We start from the raw sequence: 22,051 nt of genomic DNA on the forward strand, positions 1-22,051 counted from the left end.
GGTAGTAAAAACAGGCGTGATTGCATCATATAGAAGAATCCAGCCTATGCCATCCTAATCAGAGATAATGCTAGGGAGGGGCAGGAATGATCACATGCCCCTTCCCAGATGCTGGGGGAGCACATTCCAGAGAGGGCAGGAAGTTACAGCTGTGCTCAGGTACCTGCCTGGGGCAGAAGGAGAGTACTCGCTTTTGCTCTGGGGCTGCTTGCCCTGCCCTGGTGAGCTTCTTTCATCCAGTGACGGGGCAAAATGGGAGGACTCAGGGAAGGTAGGGAGCAGGGAGGAAGGGGGGACTGCTGGGGCACTGGGGATGGTCGTGGGGATCATGGGGGCAGGGAAGAGAACATAGGCCAGGTCTGGGAATCTGGTGGAGGAATGTCCACAGCAAGGAAACAGCCGTGCAGCCTGAATGGATGGGTGTCTGGTTTTTTTTAAAGATTGAAACAAAGAGAAGCACTGAGTACCTCTCTGGCTTGTAGGAAAAGGGTGGGGTAGAGTCTGTGTATGTAGTGGTAGCCCAGGGGTGAATGCTTGCTCACTTACTCCATTGCCCTCTCAGAATCCCAGGTAAGAATTAAAATACCCTGGCTTTCCTCTCTCACATGATGAATCCCTTAGGATTAATTATGGTAGGACCACAATTCCCAGGGATTTTCTATTCATGCTATCATGTCTTCAGACAAGTGAACTTCACCTTGCTAAGGCATCCTACTTTGGGGTTGACTGGAGCAGGTCAAGGCCACGGGCCAGCTGAGTTCTCTCGGCTGGGGTGTAACTGCCTGAGATCTCTGGTTGTATGCTCAGGTGGTTTGAACTGGGACTTTCTAACGTGTCCAATGCCCCTTCCTTGTTTCCTTGCCCCTCTTCTGAATGGGCAGGTCTAAGCTGAGAAAATAGGCAATGTTTAAATTGTGTTTCCTAACATGCTTGAACTATCATGTTTTTCAGTACAATGTATTTCCTAGTCTAGACAGAGTGGGTCAATGTCATATCCCCACATTACATTCATCCCTCAGGTATAGGCTTTAAAGAGAGAAATTGCTCTATTGTATAGCAAGCAGGGGTGTGTTTTCCAGCAATGTGTCTTTTGGTTTTCATTATTCACCCCCTCTCATACCCTTGAGACAGAAGCAGTTGCTAACTCTATGTTCCTCTCTGGCCTTGGGTACACTTGAGAGTTACAGCACTGTTGGTGGCTTTATTGCGCTGTAACTCACTCCCCATTCACACTGGCAAGGCACATACAGCGCTGTATCTCCGCGGTTACAGCTCTGCTTGTACTCCACCTCCACGAGAGGAATAAAGAGTATAGCACTGATGCTGCAGCGCTGCGCCACCAGTGTGGCCGCCCAAAGCGCTCTGATTGGCCTCCAGAAGTATTCTGCAGTATCCCACAATGCCTGTTCTTGCCACTCTGCTCGTCAGTTCGAACTCTACTGCCCTGGCCTCAGGTGACCAACCGTCACACTCGCCCTTTAAATTCTCTGGGAATTAAAAAAATCCCATTCCTGTTAGCACTCCACACCTGGCTGAGCAATCAGTGAATCTTTCCAGGTGACCATGCCTCCACACGCCAAATGAGCCCCAGCATGGAGCAATGGCGAGTTGCTGGACCTCATCAGTGTTTGGGGGGAGGAAGCTGTCCAGGAATTACGATACCTTTGGGCAGATATGAAGGGCCATGATGGAAAGGGGCCATGACTGGGATGCAATGCAGTGCAGGGTTAAAGTGAAGGAGCTGCGGAGTGCCTACTGCAAAGCCCACGACGGAAATCGCTGCTCCAGTGCTGCCCCCACGACCTACCGTTTCTACAAAGAGCTGGACTCGAAACTTGGGGGTGACCCCACCTCCACTCCTAGTGCCATCGTGGACACTTCAGAGTAGGGGGAGGAAGAGGAGGAGGAAAGTGAGAGTGAGTGTACTGGGGTGGGAGGAGTCACCCCAGAGTCCCTGGAGGCATGCAGCCAGGAGGAAGGTAGCCAGTCACAGCAGCCGGTACTTGGTGGAGGACAAACAGAGGAGCAGGTTTCTGGTAAGCGGCTTTTATTTTCAGGATGTAAATTTTTTGAGAGAGGAGGGTTAGGGCTGCATGCATGCATGCCTAGATAAGGAATAGCGAATTTATGTGGTCTATCACATCGCGGTAATCAGCCTCGGTAATCTCTTCGAAAGTCTCATCCAGAATGTGGGCAATGCACTTGCGCAGGTTTATTGGGGGAACCACTGTGGTCCTTGTCCCAGTCAGGCTAACGTGTCCATGCTACTGTGCCACGACGGGTGGGGGGACCATTGCTGCACACAGGCAAGCTGCATAGGGGTCAGGGCAGAATCCTCATTGCAGTAGAAGACCTTCCCTTGCTTACCAGGTCACCCTTAGCAGCAAGATATCTTCCAGGATAAACTCCTATGGAAAATGTTGGGACAGTATTCAGTGTAGGTGCCTCTGCAGCTGTTGGCTCTCCCCAAGGCACAGAAACCCAGAGGACAGTACAGCCCTGAAACAATCAGTCCCCCTTACTCACTATTTTGGGGCTCCCGTGGGTTATGTGCGCTCTTTTTGGGTTGGGAAAATTATGCTATTGTGTAGACTATGTGTGCCCTCCTTAAGTGCGGAGGAATCATTACTCTTTCTGGTATAAACAATGCTGCCTCTGTTAAGTGTTGCATTTTGCCTTTACAGATGCAACCTTGAGATCTCTGCGGTCCGTGTTATCACCTGCTGAGAGACTGCAAAAACTCCGGAAGAGACCGCAAAAAAGCAAAGACAATATGCTGCATGAAGTGATGTATCAATCTCTCACAGATAATCAAAAAGCACAGGAGTAGAGGGAGAGAGAAAGCAGGATCTGCAAGAAAAATGCAGCGCACCGGAAGCAAAGCATGGAGCAGCTGATAAGCATTGTGGAGCACCAAGCGGACTCTATCCAGGCGCTCGTAGCCATGAAGGCGGAGCACTACCACACCCTCTCCCCCCCCCACTGCAGCCCTTGTCCCAAAGCTCTTTCCCTTGTGCCCCCATGTCAGCTCCAACCCAGCTTCCCCAACATCCAGGTTCTTACCGCCACCAGCTGCCTCCGACACCTGTACGTTCACCAACCAGCCCTGAGGACTATGACTCTTGCCCTCTGCACTCAACCCCCATCACCATGCAGTATAGCCATCCTGATGGGCAGCAGTCATTGCACAGCACTCCAGACAGGGCATATGCAAATCTGTGATTGTACCATTCCCCACCCCACCCCCTTGCCCTTTCTGATTCCCAAAAACTTGTGTTTCTTTCAATAAATTAATTTTCTTTTCAATAAATGGATTTTTTGGCTTTGAAAACAATCTTTATTATTGCACAAAGTAAAAGATACCTTAGCCCAGGAAAGAAACAGGCACTGCAAATCATCTTAACAAACACAGATTTCTATTAACATTGTGACCACTGCACTTCACTCCCATGCAGGGCACCAAACATTACCGTTGGTTTTCAGCCTCAAATTCCTCCCTCAGGGAATCTCTAATCCTTGCAGCGATGCGCTGGGCCCCTCTAATAGCCGTGCTCTCTAGCTGTGGAAATTCAGCCTCCAGGCGTTGAACCTCGAAAGTCCATGCCTAACTGAATCTTTCACCCTTCCCTTCACAAATATTATGGAGGGTACAGCACGCAGCTATAACCACGGGGATGCTGTTTTCGCCCAAGTCTAGCTTCCCATACAGAGATCGCCAGCAGCCCTTTCAACGGCCAAAAGCACACTCCACAGTCATTTGGCACCAGCCTAGCCTGTAGTTGAACCATTCCTTGCTGCTGTCAAGGCTCCCTGTGTACGGTTTCATGAGCCATGGCATTAACGGGTAAGCTGGGTCTCCAAGGATCACAATGGGCATTTCGATGTCCCCTACTGTGATCTTCTGCTCTGGGAAAAAGTCCAGCCTGCAGCTTCCTGAACAGGCCAGTGTTCCAAAAGATGCGTGCATCATGCACCTTTCCAGACCAGCCTGCGTTAATGTCAATGAAATGCCCACAGTGATCCACAAGCGCCTGGAGAACCATAGAAAAATACCTCTTCTGATTAACGTACTCAGATGCTATGTGGGGTGGTGCCAGAATAGGAATATGTGTCCCATCTATCACCCCTCCACAGTTAGGGAAATCCATTTGTGCAAAGCCATCTACAATGTCCTGCACGTTCCCCAGAGTCATAGTTCTTCTTAGCAGGATGTGATTAATGGCCCTGCAAACTTGCATCAACATGATTGCAACGGTCAACTCTCCCACTTCAAACTGGTTCGTGACTGATCGGTAGCTGTCTGGAGTTGCCAGCTTCCAGACAGCAATAGCCACCCGCTTCTCCACTGGCAGGGCAGCTCTCAATCTCATGTCCTTGCACCGCAGGGTGGGGGCGAGCTCCTCACACATTCCCATGAAAGTGACTTTTCTCATCTGAAAGTTCTGCAGCCACTGCTCGTTATCCAAGACTTGCATGACGATATGATCCCACCAATCAGTGCTTGTTTCCCAAGCCCAAAAGTGGCGTTCTATGGTGCTAAGCCTGTCTATGAATGTCACAAGCAATTTCGTGTTGTACGCATTACGCGACTCGCTCTCATCGTCGGACTCCTCACTGTCACTTTGGATCTAAAGGAATAGCTCAACTGCCAGACGTGATGTACTGGCGAGACTCATAAGCATACTCCTCAGCAGTTCGGGCTCTGTTTCCCACAGACCAAAATGGAACACAGATCGCACTGCACAGAAACCGTTGAAAGATGGTGCCAAATGTGGACGGAAACACAGGGATTGCTGGGATGTGAAGCGATGCATCATGGGGTGTTGGGACAGGAGCCAGAATGCCCCGCATCCTCCGCCTCCTTCCCACAGCCCACAACCCCAGAAAGGAAAGAGGTGCTCTGTGGGATAGCTGCCCATAATGCACCACTCCCAACGCCACTGCAAATGAGGCCACGACAGTGCCCGGGCAGCTGTCAGTGTGGAGAGACTGCAACGCTTTCCCTACTCAACTGTACGAAGACAGGTTTAACTCCCAGCACTGTACAGCTGCAAGTGTAACCATACCCTCAGAGCCACAAACCCCTCTCCTCTTTTTGTTGGGAGTGTGAATTGTATCTTTTGCTGGAAGAGCTGCACAGCATGTTTAGCAGATGGCTTCCTTTCAGCAGCTTTCCTTTAGCAGCATATTCTGAGGTGGCATCTCATTTCATATGTAAAGTCTTTTGATTGAAGAAGTTTGGATAGGTCAGGTGGTTTGTTTGCATTAGCACTCTGGTTTCTGTCAGTCTATAGCATGTGCACCTTTTTCCTATGGTAGCATTTTGGTGGTCTTGCTATGTAACAAAAGAGCCACTTCCAGCTCACATTGGAAATACAGAAGGTAGCATGGTGGCAATGTTTTCACTGCAAAGAGTTTGCCTAGAAAGGATAAGGACAAAGTGTTGTTAGCTGCTCTCTCCCACCAGGTGCAAAGTACACAATAGGTGTGCAGTGATCCTGAGTGTCACCTTACTGCACCCATCCCTGCAGTGGCTGAGTGTTATATATTTCAGTATTATTTCTAGTACAATACCTAAGATGCCTAATAGAGGCTTATAAGTTACAAGCTCTGAAAATACTGTATACAGAGTGGAGTATTAGAAGATATGCTGTACTGTATACAGTGATGGGTTGGAAGGTGTGGTATTGTGGACAGTGGGATATTGGAAGATATGCTATACTGTGTTGTACACAGTGAGGCATTGAAAGGTATGGCATATTGCTGCACTTTGAAAGCCAGGTGTACAAGTTATCTGTTGTAATTCCACTGACTCCAGTGAAATTACACCAGGGGCAAAATTGGCCTACTGGATTTAATTCTTTTTCTGTACTGCTGCAAAAATATCTTCTGGCTTATCTTGTTCCAGAAATCGTCAGCAAAAATACAGTTAGTTATTATTTGTTCCCTGTACATTAGTGTAACAAAAACTAAAATGAAAAGAGAAATTTAAGGTTAAGCCATAAAGGTCAAATGTATAATTGAAGTGACTGAGTAACGCAATAGGTTTCCAAAAGCTGGGCTGCTAAGGAGAACCTGGTGTCTGGTAGAGAGATGCACTGCTCCTGAAGCCAAACAGAAAGTAGCAGGTCAGTGGTGATAGAGGAGGCAAACCTCTACAGACCTAAGGAACCGCTCTCTCCTTATGCAGCACAGAGTGAACTTGAAACAGCCAAAACAGGGATTGGCAATCTTTGGCAGCCCCCATTGGCCTGGGATGGCAAACTGGGTCCAGTGGGACCCGCGATCGGCTAACTTGCAGACGCGGCAGGTAAATAAACCCACCCGGACTGCCAGGGAGCTTACCCTGGCAAACTGCGTGTCAAAGGTTGCCAATCCCTGAGCCAAAGGGACCTCCCCAGTGGCAGTTATAGTTCTGCCGCGTTCTGCATCTGCCATCTACTGTGCTGGAACCCACTGTGGCATAAGGAAAAGCAAAGGCTTCTCTGCAGCAAGGAGGAGAGAGAGCCATGTGAAGGAAGGGGAGGAAGAAGAGCTAGGCTTTGATATATCCAATTCTCAGCTGGCTTCAGGTCCTTGGGAGATCTTTCCACTTGGGCACAGTGGAGAATTAAACCCAAATCTCTGAAACAGACCAGAGGAATGGATCACTGATATAAGTGTCTTGGTCTGGTGCCCCCCTTCATATAGCTGTTGTTACAGGAAAACGGTCTCTTACATTTTTAGCCCATGGCTGGTCTTTTTAAATAAGTATTACTGCAGTAAAGGTGGATCAGCTGTCTCATTGGTTTGATGGGGATATAGCAGTTCAAGGGCATCAAATTCTCATTCTCTTTAGCAGGGTTCAAAGCCATCTAGATAGCAAATCAGTGACACTTTTTTTGTGTGCACTGTCTGAGCAAGACCTTGCTAATTTGCTTCTATGTCCCCATTCTATTGTCCAATTTGCTGGGCGCTCTCCCTGGACAAACTCTTCCTAGCAGTGTACTTCACTGCCTGCTTGCACACTGCAAGACAGTGTATGTCTCTTGGCAGCCATCTTCCACTGAATTTCTCTAAACCACAAAGTTCAGGTAGAACAACCGTGTCTCTAAGCAGCTGAAGGAAGTTTTCTGGAAAATGTAAACTCGTTGGAGGGCTAAGCTGCTACTATCATTCAGAGCTTTCACTCCATGGCAATGCTTTCATTCTATGTTGTTTAATGGTCTGCTTGCATCTTTGCCACTAGAATTAGGAAAATTCCTCGACACTGCCTATGAAATTAATATGCATCTAGTGTGCTAATATAAATCATTTGTTATCTTAGTTCTTGGGAATGTGAATGAGGGATAGGACTTCATTCCTATTATTAAAATAAAGATGGATTATTCTTCCATCAAAAACCTCACCGGGTTTCGCTGTAATTATAAAGCTATATGCAGCTGTGTTGGCATTTTGTTGGGGTTATATTTATTCACAAAACTAATCTGTCACTTTATTCTAAGGTAGCAGTGAGGACGCCAAAAAAAGCAAAAGACAGTATGCATAAGAATTTCTGTGAGTGCTCTTTTTTTTAAGAATTTCAGATGTCAGAGCCAGCAACTTACAAATCAGCCTAAATGCTAGTCATATATTAGGAAAACTTTCTTAAGATTTTTAGTGCATGTATGAAACATACAATCACAGTTTTCTCATGTGTAGCTCTCTTTTAGAACAGTCTCCATCTACTATTACATAGTACTGTAAAACATGGCATCAAAAGTAGCTCTAGAAACCAAAACTCCTTTGTCTCATGAGTACCTGCTGTGAACCTGCTGCATACCACCATAACCTTTAAATTGTGCCCCCCCATTATCCGCAGTTACTAGTTGCCTGTGATCCTAATGACATTTATATCACTGACATCAGCATTGATCTCTGTAACACTGACAAACTGACATGAGTTGAGGTCTGGCTGGCATCTTTGGGAATGCAGCCTTGCCGTTAAACTCAAGGAAAGTTGTATGTCCTGGCAGCAGGGGTTAGAGGATCCTTCCCAATTTGGGGTTCAAAAGTGTTCTGTGGGGATCCAAGAGATTCAGCTGATTTTTTGTGCTTAAACAAACTGATCTTCTGTATCTTTTGAGGTTCACCCATCATCATTGTGATCAATTTAGGATCAGATCCTGCTGCATTAACTTCACTGAGAGCAGGAAAAATTATACAGATATAGATATAGAGATATATTATAAATGAATATGGTACAATGACTTTAAATAATGATGGGCCTGACTCTGATGTCTTTCTTCATGTGACCATTCTCACATGAATCCAGTGGGACTACACATGAGTAAGGGGGGCTATGTCCAAAACCACAATCTAAAATATATTTCCATAGAGCCTACATCCATTTTCCACTAAAATGCAGGAAATTGAATATATTCTGACTGAAAATCTTATGAAACCTAGTAAACTGGTTGATTTTTTTAAAGTAAAAGTTAGAGAACATGAATGTAGCTTAAAATCAGAATTAATACCAGTGCATTTCACCAGTACTGCAGCCACTGTACTGTGCATCAATGAGTCTTGACAGCATTACTTATAAAGCCTTTCCCCTCAGTGCCACATCTAAACTTTTTTCCAAGATGGTATTATTTATTTATGAATCTTGTTGGGAGATAGCGACACAGGGTAAGGACTTTTAATTCAAACCCCAAATATGCTGCATGAATACTTAGCTAACACAACACACGGGACTAGTAACCTCCATCAAGTGAAGCAAAAATAACTGAAGTTGTATCTGGAAAGTGTTATAAAAGCTTTTGGAGAAGGCTGGTCATTGTTGCAGAAAACGAGAGGTGCAGGAGGCAGTGTTTAAAATGAAGTTTGGACAGAATTTCTGTTCGGCTCTTGAAACTCTTGATATTTCCTAATTAAACCTTGCCCTCCCTTGAGTTTTTATCTAACATTCTACATGATTAGGTTCCAAGTAACCTGGGCATAATGTCTATTGACTAAGCCATATCTGAAATAGCAAGTACAGTATTATGTAGCAAACAACATAATGGATAGCGACATCCATTGCTCACTTGTCAAGATGTCAATCAGGAAGTAATTCAAGTGCTTTGTGTGGAGGGTATATTATGCACTGCTTAGCATTTCTTTTCCACAGTTATATTTTTTCCCCTTCTATGCTGTCAATATTTTGTTTTGTACAGTCATTTCTTCTGTTAAATGACTCATTCAAAAGGGAGCTATTTGTTCAAGTTCATTGGAAATCAAGAAACTCTTATCCCCTTAAAACCCAAGTAGGCTTTGATTATGGAGGGACTAGATCAGACGCATCTTCATATTTGGGCTATAGTGCTTGTGACACCAAGCAAGGACCAAGTTTGCTGATACCTCCAACAATACTGACTGAACCTTGAGGTACACATTTACAATAGAGTAGCATTTTTTTGTGCGTGTGATGTCTTCTGTCATGTTCCCTATAATTATATTCTCTCTGAGTCAGATTCCACCATCCTTGCTCACACTGAAGGCTTTCTACGCTACCTGCCGGATTGGTGGGCAGCTACCAATCCAGCAGGGGTTGATTTATCACGTCTAGCATAGACATGATTAATCAACTGCTGAATGCTCTCTAGTCAATGCTGGTACTCCACCAGAATGAAGAGCACAAGCAGAGTCAATGGGAGAGTGTCAGCAGTCAACTTACTGCAGTGAAATAGATCTAAGTACGTCAACTTCAGTCACGCTATTCACCTAGCTGAAGTGGTGTATATTAGATTGACCCTATGTGGTACTGTCGACAAGCCCTGAGTAATCAAGAATAGTCTCAATGAAAGCAATAGGGCTATTTGAGGAGGAGGATGATCCTTAGTGTTGAGTAGAGATGGCAAAATCTGGAAGAGATGTAAAATATGGAAGACACCGACCTGTTACGTAAATATTGGGTTTGGTAACCAGATGAACTGTTGCCAACTCAGTGAATATGCAAAATATCCAGGAAGGAATTAACAATTACAGTTAATAAATTATAACTTTATAAATTAATTGAACTAGATTTTCCACACTTTTCACCACTTTTAAACATATATTATATGATTCAAGTCAATGGAGTTACTCTGGTGTTAAAACTATGGCATAGGATTGGACAATCCAACTTACTAACTTTCAAATGTGAGCTCCAAATATTTCCTTCCATCTTCTGAAGATCCAGCTCATAAACAACCCATACCCCAGCAATTTACCTAAATCCAGAATGTAAAGATCAACAAAGGGATGATGAAAACCTGAAATTATTAGGGAATAATGGTTGTTTCAGATTGATAAATTCACTCTCACTCATTTTGGGGAAAATTTTCAGAGACACAAAGGCCATTGAGGTGCCCAAGTCCCATTGAAAAATCAATGGAAATTGATGTCTAAGTTCGTTTTATACCTTTGAAAATCTTCCCTTTTGTTCTGTAGAATATTGTGAGAATCCAAAGGTTATTTGGGGAAGAGGGGAACCACTGCTTCATTGCCAGGTTTTAAGTCATCTGCATAAAACAGGAGAATGACATATTCTCTAAGCAAGAGATACTATATCAGACAAGCTGCCAGTGTGCCAAACAAAGATAATAAGTATGTTAAGAAACAAGCATTACATCTTCAAAGAGAACTCAAAATGGCTGACCATTGAACGTAAGAGACCTGATGCTCTTATCTAATTTACAGTAATCCAATGTAATGTGCCCAATTACTTCCTTGTCACCAAAGGTCCAATTCAACTATCACTGAAGTTCACAAAAAGACCTCCTGTTGACTTCAATGGGAAATGGATTGAGCTCAAAATGAGTGCTGGGTTTTAAAAATTACCCCTTCTTTAGGTATCACATACACCACATGGAACCAAAGATACATTTTCTAAGAGACCTTCCTGTGGTGCATGTTAGAATTGCAATCTCACATGTACCTAGATACTCATTTGCAGTGCTGCACATATTGACATTTTCGGCAGGTGGTGCTTAATGGAAAAAAACTACTGCTGACAAAGAAGCAAAAGCTAACTGGCAGACACAGAGGTGTGGCAGTCTAATTAAATGTGTAATTGTACTTTTAATATAATTAGTCATCTAATTGTGTATGCAGACTAAACTGTTGCATTTATAAGTGTAATTCATGATGAGTTATTTAAATGCACTGATTGAAGTGATTGGTTTTTATTGACCACAAAACAAATGAAGGAAGACTAGATTTGATTATGAATTTTTTTTAAATATTTCCTTTCTTTTGTATTATTTCCACTTTATTTTTCTGTCATATTAGAAAGTTAATCATCAGTGAATGCAGCTAGCAGGAACAAGATATAACAACAAACCAACAAAACAAATTGTAAGAAACAACAGCGGTCAAGGAGGAGTCTTGTGATATGGGCTGGCTCTTTATCACCTTGACCTCAGTCATGTGACCAAGGCCAGGAAATAAGGTCATTTCTTACTAGATGGACCTCTAAGAGCAAATAAATTCGGTCCCTCATGAAACAAGGGGGGAGGAGCATTCTTGTGCATCTCTCATCATAGTAATCCCTATGTTCTAGAGAACAGATTGCTGAAAAGGGAGGAAAGGATTGGTAGCTCCTGATTCCCCTGCCTCTTTGGTCCTGCCCATGGGACAGGGCCAGTGCACTGGAGGGAGCAATTTTCTCCGTCCAAAGAGATGTGACAGATTGCTCATAACCCCTGCACATTCACACTTTTCTACTGCCCCCAAGACACAATCTCCTTGGTGCTACTTCTGGTGCAGGACAGCTCAGCATTGTCACTTCTTCAGGGCAGTGGTCATCATTATCCCTTATTATAGATCATGCTCGATTTATAGACAGTCACATGAGTTTTAAGTTATACATAGACTTGGAAGGATTAGATTTTTTTTTATCAGCAAACAATTTCACCAGACACTCACAAACATAGAAACAAATATTTCCATCTATGTTAATCTAAATTTACAGATACACAAAGTAAGAAAAATGTTACTTGATAACTTTATTAAAGTTGTATTTAAGGATATTAACTTTATATATTTTGACATGTGATGATTGTGACAATTTGTGTTTTAGTGCTTATTAAGCTTTAACCTTTTGAATCTGAACATCTACTTGCATTAAATAATTATTGTCTGACCCTGCAGTGGGCGATTCCCTCAGTATTTTCCTGCAACTGTGAAAATTTAAATCAATAAAAATTTGTGGGGGGAAAAAAAAAGCTTAAACCCCTTAATTTTGCCCAACTGTGGTCATTTAAATTGATATAAATAGAAACCAATTCTTAAAAAAAAAATCAATATTATCCATTGAAATGATTTTAAAAAATGAATTCTGTCAAGCCTACTTAAATGGAGTATTTAGAATAGGAATATTTAAATGGAGGAGAGGTAGATGTCTCACTCTAGTAGTATTTTTCCATGAAAAATATTCTATGTATTGTATGTGGGTTTTGATGATGACAAGTGCACCAAATAGATGGCCCATAGGTATACGATAGATTAGAGCTATGTCTGCTTCCATTCATTCTTGAATCAGACCACTTTGGAACAGAAAAAATCAGTGCTTTTTCCTCATGCCATTCACCCTTATCTCTCTCTCTCAATATCCCATCAGTATGTTGGGATACATGGCAATTTTCCCATAGGGAGACTGTCACATAGAGGCCACTGGTGGTTCATCACTTTGTATCAGCAACTCTAGTCAGGTGTGACATACTTACTACACCTCGCACACTGTTGTCATAATCTGTATCTAACAAGTGTCATGTAAAGTACAATATACAAACCGTTAACACGCTGATCCCCAAAACCTTTGTGTGGTTTATGTACGGGATGTGTACAAATAGTTATAAATACACCTCTATCCAGATATAACACGAATTCAGATATAATGCGGTAAAGCAGTGCTCCGGGGGGGGGGGCTGCGCACTCCAGTAGATCAAAGCAAGTTCAATATAACGCAGTTTCACCTATAACGCGGTAAGATTTTTTGGCTCCCGAGGACAGCGTTATATTGAGGTAGAGTTGTATGTGCTAGAGTTATGTTCTTAAAATGTGTTTGACAGGAAATGCATAAACCCAGTCTGCCCTAGACAAAGGAATGTGTATTTGCCTGTCAGACCAGCCTGGTCATCAGACAGAGACAATGAAAGTATATGTACACATAGGTGCGGAAACTAATGATGGGAAGCGCTGCAGCACCCTCCAGGTTTTGCATGGCGTCGTGGTTTCTGGCCCTGGTCCCAGCTGCTGTCCCCATGCCTGGGTCCGGGCTGCCAGGCCCGACCTGGTGCTCCTCACCCACCCCTAGCAGTGGCCCCAGCCTTGGCCCCTGTCCACATCCCCCGCTTCTGGAACTACGGCTCTGCTCCCAGACCCAGCTCTAGGGCTGTTGAGGGGCACAGATGAGGGCGGGGGGGCCCAGCTCCCCAACTCTAAAAAGTGTTCCAGTGCCATTGCATGTACATGCAAGGTAAAGAAAGCCATCAGGAGAGCAAATGGGGAAAGACATTGACTTAACAGTCTCCATCGGAGACGGCACCCCCAAGAAACCTTCCAGCCTCTTGAAGCAGAGCATTAAACTTTGGAAGATATAAGCAAGGACAGAAATCAATTTTGGCATCCTTCACCTGAAGAGAAAGGAACCAAGCACTTTGAGATCTGCAAAGGGTCCTGGCCAGGGTCTGGCCAGACTTTCTGGAAAATGAATAGGTGAGGAACACTTCTTTGAGCAAGAGAGTCTAATTTATTAAATCAGATGTTTGTCTTAAAGGCATATTTACACCTTTGTTTGCTTGTAACCCTTTCTATATTTAGTCCTTATACATGTTATCAAATAACTCTATATCCTTTTGTTAAATAAACTTGTTTCACTTTTAGTATAACCCAATTCAATCCACCGATTGATGGGAAAAGTGTGTTAACCCAAAGTAAGATAACAGGCTGCAGTGTACTTACCTTCTGTAAGTGTTGATGAGAGGGGTAACACACAATTCTGGAAACCCCAGCAGATTGTCACAGAGAATAGCAGTGTAGCTTCAATGAAATGAGAGAGACAATCTTAGTTCTCAAAATCAGCAGCAGAGCATGCAAACCAACCAAGAAAGCAAACTTCCCTTCAATTTTATAGTGCAGTGTTTCCCAAACTTGGGACGCAGCTTCTTCAGGGAAAGCCCCTGGCGGGCCAGGCCAGTTTGTTTACCTGTCGTGTCCAAAGGTTCGGCCAATCGCGGCTCCCACTGGCCGCAGTTCACCACTCCAGGCCAATGGGAGCTGCTGGAAGCAGTGTGGGCAGAGGAACGTACTGGTCGCTGCTTCCAGCAGCTCCCATTGGCCTGGAGCGGCGAACCACAGCCAGTGGGAGCCGCAATCGGCCGAACCTACAGATACAGCAGGTAAACAAACAGACCTAGTCCGCCATGGGCTTTCCCTAAACAAGTGGGATCCAAAGTTTGGGAAACAGTGTTATAGTGCATGCAGCAGAGGTGAAAACAAACAGAGACATAAATATAAATATTTCATACAGAAGTAATTTAACTCCAGTGCCTCAGTAACTGAATAGGAATGAATATCCCAGTCAGTAAGTGCAGTTTCCAAGACTCCTTTTTTACCTCTAAATAATTTTTCTGCCTTAACGTTTTCCTGTGCAGAAGACTATATTTTTTCATGGGAAAGCCAGTTCCTCTTTTCAGGGCCAGGTAACAAACATCCGTGGCTGTATCAAATAAACACAGTAGTAAAGAAGATGGATTGCAACATTTCACTACAAGGAGAAAAGCTATAGCTTGTTGGAGTAAGTACTACGGAAGTTGTTGTTCGACTGGGGTTGTTCTTTTCTCCCTTTTAAACTATTCTTAATTAATATTTCCACCACTTGGTTTAAACTGGTTAATTTTAGCTCATATTAATTTTGGGAGGAGAGAAATGGAGGAATTCGCTATACACTTCCCATTGGACCAACTTATAGGGTCTGATCGTGCTCCCATTGAAGCCCATACTAAAATTCCAGCTGATTCTATCAGGACCTATAAGGACCAAAATAGGACACATAAGGATCTCTTTCTTTTAATGTTATGGGGGAATAGTCAATGCAATGGACACAGCTACCAATTTTGCCTAAGCCGGAAAGTACTCTTGCATATTGTCTAGAAACAGATTAGAAGGATGCTGATAGTTAAAGTTTTGGCTCAAAACACTAGGGTAGGTATAAAATAACTGAACAGAGTACAGCTGGTTCATTTATTTGTAGCCATACTTGAAAAATGTCACCTTTTTATATGTTTGCAAATGAAGCCAATGTGTCTATTCACCTGCTTAAATTTAAGCACATGCTTAAATAATTGTTGAATTGGGGCCGTAATAAACACATGTTGTTTCTATAAAATATAAAGAAATACAACACACTCAACACAATAACTTTGATCCTCCCCAATCCAAATCTCTCAATAGTAATCTCAACACAAATATAACAAAAACCCTTGCAAAAAGAACATAAAAATATATATAAATTATTGATATTACCAGCCTCTAATCTAAGTCCACATATGTACAAAATTTTTACTATAATCAATAGTATTACATTTTTCTTTTAAATTACATATACATTTTTCTCAAGAAACAGTAATTATAAGTACTTTACCAAAAATTTTCTATTGTCACTTGACAAATGCAAAATATTATCAGTATTTAAATATTTAATTGTATCTTCTTTAAAAATGTAGACATTGAGGTCAAGAGTAATGCCTAAATAACTCACCAATGGACTGGTCAGAGTTAAGACTGATGTGATGCAACATGCATTCCCTTATACTTTATATCTTCATATTTAAATCTATATGTGTGTTTATTATGTGGGCAATGTAAGATTTATAACGTCTTTACCCATTAATTTCTTTGTTTTCAAGTTGTTGGGATTGGTAAAGGATGTCCTAGTTAGGTCTATAGTTGTCACATAACACCTTTTTATTAACTGGATTTTAAACAAAGGAATTTTGGTTTATTTGTTTTAATTTTGTAATATAAATAGGCACCATCTTTGTCATAAACAGATGGTTAAGGGTTAATGTCTCTTTTACCTGTAAAGGGTTAAGAAGCTCAGTAAACTTCACTGACACTTGACCAGAGGACCAATAGGGGGACAAGATACTTTCAAATCTTGGTAGAGGGAAGTCTTTGTTTGTGCTTTTTGTGTTGTTCGTTGTTCATTCTCGGGACTGAGAGGGACAAGACGTACACCCAGGCTTTCCCAATCTTTCTGAATCAGTCTTTCATATTTCAAAATAGTAAGTAATAGCCAGGCAAGGCGGATTAGTGTTATATTTGTTTTCTTAACTTGTAAATGTGTCTTTTTGCTGGAAGGATTTTTACCTCTGTTTGCTGTAACTTTGAATCTCAGGCTGGGGGGGCGGTCCCTCTAGTCTATATGAATCTGAGTACCCTATAAAGCATTTTCCATCCTGATTTTACAGAGATAATTTTTACCTTTTCTTTCTTTAATTAAAAGCTTTCTTTTTAAGAACCTGATTGATTTTTTTCTTGTTTTAAAATCCAAGGAATTGAGACGGAACTCACCAGGGATTGTGGGGGAAAAGGAGGGGGATGGTTAATTCCTCTTTGTTTTAAGATCCAAGGAGTTTGGATCTGTGTAAGCCTCTCAAGGCAATCCAGGGAGGGGAGAGTCTGGGGGGAAAAGCAGGGGGATGGTTAATTTCTCCTTGTTTTAAGACCCAACGGGTTTGTGTCTTGGGTTCCCCAGGGAAGGTTTTAGGGGAACAGAAAGTGTGCCAGACACAGACTCCTGGCTAGTGGCAGCGTACCAAATTTAAGCTAGTAATTAAGCTTAAAAGTAATCATGCAGGTCCCCACTATTTGGGCTCTAAAGTTCAAAGTGGGGAAAAAACCTTGACAATCTTAAATGGCTAAACCTTTCTGTGGTTTACCCAAATCATGAATAAAGTCATAATTTAGTTAGTTTCTGATGGCAGGATTTGTTAGGTACAATCTCATCTTCAATGCAAAAGATTCCCATGAATGTCCGAGGTGGAGATGATTAATGGCTGAGAAATATAATGACTTACTTTTGGATTCTTCTTTAATCCTGATTGGCTGAATCATTTGTATGGCTGATTCATAATTCCCAGCCTTTAGTCATTTAGTTAAACAGCAGTTCACTTCAGAGCACATGGAATGGAATAATATATGGCTCTGGACAGTACAGACTAAGTAGGAGCAAGCAGCTTCTTAGAAAGCAGGTACATAATTCAGTGTGCATCAGATGGATAAATGAGTTAATTATCCTAACCCAGTGTTGCCTACAGATGAATTGCATCTTCTTAAAAGGATTCAGGTGCTGCATCTATAACAAAGTGATAGGCAAATTTCAAAGACATAGGAGGTCTCAGATTTATATATAATAAGGCTGTAAAGGATCTGATGTTTCACCTGGCTTACTATTGCCTCTTTTCCATGTATTCTACATCAGCAAGCATGAGAAACACTACCTAATATTATCCATTCACTCATTTATTTGATTTTGACTTGGATAATTTCTCTGCTGTTTGCCATAACCACAGCAATTTATCATCCAAATTGTTCCACTATCATTTTCACAGCAGTATTTCTTCAGGCCAAAAAAAAAAAAAAAAGCCACCACTGCTCTTAACCCTTTTTCATAACCCATAGTCTCACTCATAGTAGCTTTTGAGTCCTATCTTCAGACTCACTGTATGCCATTCTTTTTACCATCAGAAAATATATATCTAACTTCTTGATTAATTTTCTGTGTAGCATTGAGATGTGAATTTTGTTAAATTACCTAGGCTAAAAGACTTTACAGAGGCAATGCCTGCACGTGAATCAATGCAGATTTTTGCCTCAGAGCGGCCTTCAAATTTGGCCTTCAAATCCAGATAAACTGGGAACAATTTTACCTTCGAATAATGGTGTGGTGGTCATTGGCCTCAATGGATGTTATACCCCTGCAACTGAGGGCAGAGCAGGACCCATTAACCAAGATTTTAAAAAATGACTAATGATTTTAGATGTCTTCCTTTTTTGGTGTCCAACTGGAGATACTTGTAAGCGGCCTGATTTTTCTTAAAGTGCTGAGCACCCATCCTCCGAAAATGGGGCCCCTTTAAGATGTCTGAAGTTGGGCACCATAAGCTCTCGACTCTAGTTACTTTTGAAAATGTAGGCCGTTGTTATGTCAACCAAATTCATCTCTAATTTCTCAGACTCTGACAGTATCAAACAAGGGGATCAGCTTGGCACAATCTTGCTTCCTAGCAGCCGTGTTAGTCTGTATCCGCAAAAAGAACAGGAGTACTTGTGGCACCTTAGAGACTAACAAATCTATTTGAGCATAAGCTTTCATGGGCTACAGCTCACTTCATCGAATACGTGTAGTGGAAAATACAGTAGGAAGATATATATATACACAGAGAACATGAAACAATGGGTGTTACCATACACACTATAAGGAGAGCGATCAGTTAAGTGAGCTATTATCAGCAGGAGAGAAAAAGAAGTGTTTGTAGTATTAATAAAAATGGCCCATTTCCAGCAATTGACAAGAAGATGTAAGGAACTGTGTGGGGGGGATAAGCATGGGGCATTAGTTTTACTTTGTGTAATGGCCCATCCACTCCCAGTCTTTACTCAAGCCTATTTTGATGGTGTCCCATTTGCAAATTAATTCCAATTCAGCAGTCTCTCATTGGAGTTTGTTTTTGAAGTATTTTTGTTGTAATATTGCGACTTTTAAGTCTGTAATTGAGTGGCCAGGGAGATTGAGGTGTTCTCCAATTAGTTTTTGAATGTTATAATTGTTGAAATCATGATGGAATTCCTCAAGGGCTTCTTTTCCATGTGTCCAGATGATGAAGATTTAATCAATGTAGCGCAAGTAGAGTAGGGGTATTAGGGTATTATGAGGAAGCGTTGTTCTAAGTCAGCCACAAAAATGTTGGCACACTGTGGGGCCATGTGGGTACTGTAACGAGGCGGTGTGGCTCCCCTCCTCATCCGGGAGGGTCGAGCCCTGTCAATCATCCATAGGGGCGGGGCCTCTAAGCGGAAGTTCTGCCCCCCAGAGGGTCAAGCGGCGACCCGGAAGAATAAAAGCCAGCCCTCAGCCCTCAGTTGGAGCCCAGCCACTGTCAGGAGCAAACCTGTCCGCAGGAGCTCCTGACTGGGAAGCTGCTGAGGCCGCAGGCCGGTGTCCGGACTGGCCAGAACCTCCCCGCTACGACGAGGAGCTGCTGGAGCTGCCTCACGCCCAATACGACGAGGAGCTGCCGGAGCCGCCCTGCGCCCACTATAACGAGGAGTGGCCAGAGCCACCCTGCCCTTGTTGTGGCCCCGAGGACCCCCCGGAACAGGCCTGGCCGGACTTCCCAGAAGAGCTGCCGGACCTGCCGCCCAGCCCTGGCCGTGAGGAGCCAATGTGGTGGGACGTCCCTGAAGCTGATCCCACGAACCAGGTAGGCTCGGAGGGGGATACTGGAAGTAGCCCGGGGGCAGCCGACCCGAGTCAGGCTGCAGACCTCCCGATACCCATGGCAGTGTGTTGCGGTCAGGATCCCCACTGACCACCTGCAGCGGTGATCACCGCTACTAGGGCCCCGGGCTGGAATGCAGTGGAGTGGGTGGGCCTGCGTTCCCCCTGCCACCCGTAGCTGGGTGGCAGCATCCCCCTCCCCCTGGCCTGAGGAGGCCATTAGGCCTACTGTGTGTTTTTGCCACTGCTCTGCCCTGCTCCAAAGGGCCAGAGCTGTTATAACTGTGTTTGGTGCCCCGCCCGAACCCAGGGCTGGGCCCCCTCTGACTTTGCCACTGCTCTGCCCTGCCCTGCTACAAAGGGCCAGGGCCGTTATAACTGTGTTTGGTGCCCCGCCCGAACCAAGGGCTGGGCCCCCGCTGACTTTGCCACTGCTCTGCCCTGCTCCAAAGGGCCAGAGCTGTTATAACTGTGTTTGGTGCCCCGCCCGAACCAAGGGCTGGGCCCTCTCTGACTGTGCCACTGCTCGGCCCTGTCCCAAAGGGCCGAGCAACCCGCACTCCTGCCAGCCCGCCCTGAACCAAAGGGCCAGAGCTGGGATAACTGACTGTATATTATTGCTCAGCCTTGCAGCAGGCGGCCTGAGCTTCTAATTAACTGTGTGTTGGTGCCCGGCCGAACCAAGGGCCGGGCCCCCGTTGACTGTGCCACTGCCTGGTCCTATCCACAGGGACCGACTACCCGCTCGGTGGGCGACAGTCCTGAGAACCGAGACCCGCAGACGACATGTCGAGGCCGGTGTGGCTCCCCTCCTCATCCGGGAGGGTCGAGCCCCGGCGAGTCTCGCTTACAGTACCCATAGCAGTGCCGCTGATTTGAAGGTACTCATTGTCCCCAAATGTGAAATAGTTATGGGTGAGGAAACCTTCTGACCGCTATACTTAGCTACATGCTTCCAGCTTTCATCCATACCACACCACTTGATCCATTGTCCACAGCCAAGCTCTACTATGCAATCGCATTTGCACCAACCCCTCAGACAGAGACAAACACCTGCAAGATTTCTATCAAGCGTTCTTACAACTACTATACCCACCTGCTGAAGTGAAGAAACAGATTGACAGAGCCAGAAGAGTACCCAGAAGTCACCTTCTACTTAACTTTAAGCACCTTTAAACTTTACTAGATCAAGGACAGAGTGCTCAGAATTTTGCAGACTCAAACCTTTACAGTGATTCTGTTCTAGACTGCATTAATTTTGTTACATAATTGTTCCTTCGGTCCTCTTCTGCTTTCTGTTTAAGGGTAAAGTTCACATGTGTATGTGGTACATTACAAAACACAAACCTTTTTCCCCCTTGATCTTTGCTCTTAAGGTCCAATCCAATTCCCACTGAATTAAATGGGAGACTCATCAACTTAAGTAACCTTTGGATCAAGCCCTTAGGACTTGATTTAAACTCCATTAAAGTAAATGAAAAGACTCTCTGACTTCAGTGGGGCACTATATCAGGTCGTTGATTACACTTCATATCCATTTGACACATAACCACGTTGGTGAGACTAATAAGAAGTGAGACATTTGATACCAGTTGTTGTGGTGGTCTTTGATACAGAAAATGTATTCTCTGGGGACTGGACTGAGACATCATCTTATTTTATATAGGCCATTGGGTAGCTATCAAATGTTAATGACTTTTGAACACTACTGAGAAAAGCTAGATTTATGCTGTTGACCTACATTCTCAAGGCTATGAACATTTCCCAGAACAGGCATCTGGTATTATGTCTTAAGGTGTCACCTTCTCGCTGCAATGTATCTCTTCAATTTTTATAATTTCGAACTAGGGTGACCAGACAGCAAATGTAAAAAATCGAGACAGGGAGTGGGGGTTAATAGGAGCCTATATGAGAAAAAGATCCCAAAATTGGGACTGTTCCTATAAAATTGGGACATCTGGTCACCCTATTTCTAACAACCTACAGGAACTCCTCACTTAATGTTGTAGTTATGTATCTGAAAAATGTGACTTTAAGCAAATCCAATTTCCCCATAAGAATTAATGTAAATGTGGGGATTAGGTTCCAGAGAAGCTTGGTTGAGGTGGAGGAGTCAGAGCGTGGGATATTTACAAGAGAATGCCTTACTGCCAAATGAACTAGCAATTGACTGAGGCCTCAAGGGTTAACTCTCACAACACTCTACAAGGCAGCAGGAAAGGAGGGAGGGCAGACAGTGACACACACCCTGTGTGTGAGAGAAAAAAATGCACATTTTCCCTTTAAGTAGCTGACCCCAGGTTTAAATACACTACCTTGTTAATTAAATCAACTTGCTGAGACCTGAGAGGGCAGCTACTGCCTAGAAGCTCCCTCCCTCCCTTGTGTATTCCCCCCTGCTCTATGGAAGACGGGGAATTGGGGTGCAGGAGCAGGGGGGAGGGGGAGACACCCTGACATTACCCCTTCATCCCCCCGTACAGCAAGCAGGAGTCTCTGGGAGCAGCTTCAAGGCAGAGGGCAGGAGCAGCACATGGCAGTGCGGGGAGGGACAGCTACTGCACA

The sequence above is a fragment of the Gopherus flavomarginatus genome, chromosome 2 (genome assembly GCF_025201925.1).
Source record: "Gopherus flavomarginatus isolate rGopFla2 chromosome 2, rGopFla2.mat.asm, whole genome shotgun sequence".
NCBI lineage: Eukaryota > Metazoa > Chordata > Testudines > Testudinidae > Gopherus > Gopherus flavomarginatus.